Source organism: Schistocerca serialis, unplaced genomic scaffold, assembly GCF_023864345.2.
Source record: "Schistocerca serialis cubense isolate TAMUIC-IGC-003099 unplaced genomic scaffold, iqSchSeri2.2 HiC_scaffold_303, whole genome shotgun sequence".
Taxonomy (NCBI): domain Eukaryota; kingdom Metazoa; phylum Arthropoda; class Insecta; order Orthoptera; family Acrididae; genus Schistocerca; species Schistocerca serialis.
Window position 1 is genome coordinate 177,501 of NW_026047871.1, and position 5,000 is coordinate 182,500.

The window sequence follows — 5,000 nt, forward strand, 5'->3', positions numbered from 1 at the left end:
GCGGCAACATAGTGGAGCCGCAGTGTCACTAATGTACAGAGATAGAACAGTTTCGACTGGAACCAGAGTAACCGTATACACGGCACTGATTAGTAATAGATGCAGAGCCATCAGAATACAGATAATATATACAACCGTCCCTATACATGCTGAAAGACTCTGCACACAATGAGAACCACACGTCAGCCAGACACTATCACACACTACTCTCTGCCTCTAACAGGCACACACACAATATCTAACCACCAGCATGGAAGAACATCCGGTGCATCCTCTCCGCCACATTACACAATCCACACTATCATAACCAGACCGGGAGGTCCACCCAGAAAACAGAATATCCCACCCTTCCGACATCCGCCATTGCTCAGCTAAGCCACGAACACCCACACATGTCCTACACAGGGGTGCACCCAACATCACAATACTGCCTCCTGTCACAGTACACAAACAATGGCAGGAATGAAAGACACAGATCTGCCACAACCTTGGAATCGGAGCGCCGCCTGTCATGAGCCACAAGTGCATCCTGACGTGACAAATCGGATGATCCCGCAGGCATGCACTTACGATAATCACTATCAACGAACCTGCCGCCCCCTCCCCCCCCAAAATACACCTTTCCCTACAACGTGTACCTTAACCTAAGCTATATTGTACCTTAACCTAAGCGATATTGTACCTTAACCTAAGGTATATCGTACCTTAACCTAACCTACATTGCGCCTTCACCTAACCTACGTTGTACCTTAACCTAACCTACGTTGTACCTTAACCTAACCTACGTTGTACCTTAACCTAACCTACGTTGTACCTTAACCTAACCTACGTTGTACCTTAACCTAACCTACGTTGTACCTTAACCTAACCTACGTTTACCTTAACCTAACCTACGTTGTACCTTAACCTAACCTACGTTGTACCTTAACCTAACCTACGTTGTGCCTTAACCTAACCTACGTTGTGCCTTAACCTAACCTACGTTGTGCCTTAACCTAACCTACGTTGTGCCTTAACCTAACCTACGTTGTGCCTTAACCTAACCTACGTTGTGCCTTAACCTAACCTACGTTGTGCCTTAACCTAACCTATGTTGTGCCTTAACCTAACCTATGTTGTGCCTTAACCTAACCTATGTTGTGCCTTAACCTAACCTATGTTGTGCCTTAACCTAACCTATGTTGTGCCTTAACCTAACCTATGTTGTGCCTTAACCTAACCTATGTTGTGCCTTAACCTAACCTATGTTGTGCCTTAACCTAACCTATGTTGTGCCTTAACCTAACCTACGTTGTGCCTTAACCTAACCTACGTTGTGCCTTAACCTAACCTACGTTGTGCCTTAACCTAACCTACGTTGTGCCTTAACCTAACCTACGTTGTGCCTTAACCTAACCTACGTTGTGCCTTAACCTAACCTACGTTGTGCCTTAACCTAACCTACGTTGTGCCTTAACCTAACCTACGTTGTGCCTTAACCTAACCTACGTTGTGCCTTAACCTAACCTACGTTGTGCCTTAACCTAACCTACGTTGTGCCTTAACCTAACCTACGTTGTGCCTTAACCTAACCTATGTTGTGCCTTAACCTAACCTATGTTGTGCCTTAACCTAACCTATGTTGTGCCTTAACCTAACCTATGTTGTGCCTTAACCTAACCTATGTTGTGCCTTAACCTAACCTATGTTGTGCCTTAACCTAACCTATGTTGTGCCTTAACCTAACCTATGTTGTGCCTTAACCTAACCTATGTTGTGCCTTAACCTAACCTATGTTGTGCCTTAACCTAACCTACGTTGTGCCTTAACCTAACCTACGTTGTGCCTTAACCTAACCTACGTTGTACCTTAACCTAACCCATATTGTACCTTAACCTAACCCATATTGTACCTTAACCTAACCCATATTGTACCTTAACGTAACCTAATTTGTGCCTTAACGTAACCTAATTTGTGCCTTAACGTAACCTAATTTGTGCCTTAACGTAACCTAATTTGTGCCTTAACGTAACCTAATTTGTGCCTTAACGTAACCTAATTTGTGCCTTAACGTAACCTAATTTGTGCCTTAACGTAACCTAATTTGTGCCTTAACGTAACCTAATTTGTGCCTTAACGTAACCTAATTTGTGCCTTAACGTAACCTAATTTGTGCCTTAACGTAACCTAATTTGTGCCTTAACGTAACCTAATTTGTGCCTTAACGTAACCTAATTTGTGCCTTAACGTAACCTAATTTGTGCCTTAACGTAACCTAATTTGTGCCTTAACGTAACCTAATTTGTGCCTTAACGTAACCCATGTTGTGCCTTAACGTAACCCATGTTGTGCCTTAACGTAACCCAATTTGTGCCTTAACGTAACCCATGTTGTGCCTTAACCTAACCTATATTGTGCCTCAACCTAACCTATATTGCGCCTTAACCTGACGCACGTTGTCGCTGAACCTGCTCTGTAATTGTTATGCAACTCGTTAAATTAGTGTAGTGTTGCCTAACCGCAACCCTCGCAATATAGTTCGCTATTCGCACTGCCCGGTCCCCTGTGTATCGCGTCATGTTAAACACCTTGCAGGTGTTGCTGACTTTCCACATGCTCCTGCTATACACTGTAATGTGGATAGCAGCAGGACGTACATGCCCCCCCCCCTTCCCCCCTGCCTTCGCAAGCTGGTCGTTGAGAAGTTTGCATGTTCAATGCCCTTCGCATGCCGACGTACTCAGCCTACGTTGTGGTACGGCCTGTCACCTGTCCGCCGATGTACGCAAAACCCACAAACTGTACTGCACATTGGTCCGTATGTACTGAATGATACATCGTGGCACATGTGTGACCGTACGACGACTGCGCCTAGCAACGGCAGACCATACAGTCCAAATATTGTGCACGCAGCTACGTGTCGTCTCCCTATAAGAGCTGGATTGCAGTGTGGTACGCCATTCAGACGTGTGGGAGGAACGGACGCCCTGGATGGCGATCAGCATGAGCAGTCTGTTGATGTAGTGGAGCGTGTATTCGGACGTAGTCGTCTCTTCTCACACACCGTGATAGCATGTTGCACCGCGTTCCACATCTGCGACATCCTGCAGAGGCCGGCTGACAGTCGTTCGCGCAATGGACACCGCATACGTACGGGGGCTACCTTCCACGTGTTCTCGAGGCGTGCACATGTTGTTGCGTCTATGTGGGCAGACGTAGTGTGTTGTGACACCTGACACAGGCATGCAATACTCGTTGCAAATGGCGATGGACGTCTACGTTTGCTGGTGACGTTACGCAAATGAACAACAGGTAACCCGTTGTGGTGCGGTTGTTCTCGCTAGAGGTGAATCAGTGTTGGCGACGATCGGTCGAGCTATTAACCGGTTGTTTCAGGGATACCCACCATGCCCACGAACGTGAAAGGGGACCCACCATGCCCACGAACGCGAAAGGGGATCTGGGTGTGAGGCGATACGCGGCGGTGGCTGGGTGGGACCGTCCCCGGCCGGTGAGGGGGGGCCGCCCGGCGTGCTGGCAGCGCGGTGCGTGGGCGCACGCGCTACAGCCGGCTGGTGGGGGCGGCCAGTGGCAGGCGCGCCGGCCGACGGACGCGGCAGGCGGCGCAGCTGCGCGCCGGCGCCCCCTGCTCGCGGCGCCTTGCGGCCAAAGTAGGTCCTCGCGGGCCCGGTGCGAAGCGCGGTGGCCATCTGCAGTGTGCTGGTCCGATTGAGGACTGTGTGCGCTGAGGATGCGCCGCCGCCCGGCGCTCGGCGCCGCGACGCCGTCTGCTGCTCGGTCGCCCCAGCGGTTCTCGCAGGTGGTTTGTATCGCAGCTGTGCGGACGTGTTGGCGCGTGCGCTGTGCTGGGAGAGTTCGCTTCGGCACCCAAGTGGGGCTTTTGTCCTTCTGTGGCGCTGGCGTTGGAGCTGCCGGTCACCGTAGGTGGCGCGTGTTGTCTCCCGCCGGCAATGCCACGACAGCACGCTCCCGGGCCTCTGTCGGCAGCGGCAAGCTCAGTTGGGAGCACGGGTGGTCGCACCTAAAGCGTCTACTCGCCTAACTCCGGGCGATTGCGCCTCTCTCGAACCCGACCAAGTACTTAGGACGGCGCTGCGCGCCGCCGGGACCTGAGAGGGTTTCGAGGTGTGTTGTGCAGGGGAGCTCAGCCTCCTCCTGTTTGCAGAATAATTGAGCGGACGCTTGCGTGTTCGCGCGGGCCCCCGGGACACACTCCCGGGCGGCCGGCTGCTCAGCTCTAGTTGACGCAGCTCCCTGGTTGATCCTGCCAGTAGTCATATGCTTGTCTCAAAGATTAAGCCATGCATGTCTCAGTACAAGCCGCATTAAGGTGAAACCGCGAATGGCTCATTAAATCAGTTATGGTTCCTTAGATCGTACCCACGTTACTTGGATAACTGTGGTAATTCTAGAGCTAATACATGCAAACAGAGTCCCGACCAGAGATGGAAGGGACGCTTTTATTAGATCAAAACCAATCGGTCGGCTCGTCCGGTCCGTTTGCCTTGGTGACTCTGAATAACTTTGGGCTGATCGCACGGTCCTCGTACCGGCGACGCATCTTTCAAATGTCTGCCTTATCAACTGTCGATGGTAGGTTCTGCGCCTACCATGGTTGTAACGGGTAACGGGGAATCAGGGTTCGATTCCGGAGAGGGAGCCTGAGAAACGGCTACCACATCCAAGGAAGGCAGCAGGCGCGCAAATTACCCACTCCCGGCACGGGGAGGTAGTGACGAAAAATAACGATACGGGACTCATCCGAGGCCCCGTAATCGGAATGAGTACACTTTAAATCCTTTAACGAGTATCTATTGGAGGGCAAGTCTGGTGCCAGCAGCCGCGGTAATTCCAGCTCCAATAGCGTATATTAAAGTTGTTGCGGTTAAAAAGCTCGTAGTTGGATTTGTGTCCCACGCTGTTGGTTCACCGCCCGTCGGTGTTTAACTGGCATGTATCGTGGGACGTCCTGCCGGTGGGGCGAGCCGAAGGCGTGCGAC

The 5,000-nt window shown here is 51.1% G+C and overlaps 1 non-coding gene across 1 annotated transcript in view; it reads left to right on the forward strand.

Annotated features, from left to right (window-relative positions):
- Nucleotides 1-4,251: 4,251 nt before the first annotated feature.
- LOC126444830 (small subunit ribosomal RNA) overlaps nt 4,252-5,000 on the forward strand; it is a 1,909-nt gene continuing 1,160 nt past the window's right edge. The window contains exon 1 of the ribosomal RNA XR_007582777.1: nt 4,252-5,000. This exon is cut by the window's right edge and continues 1,160 nt beyond it. This is a non-coding gene — a ribosomal RNA (small subunit ribosomal RNA).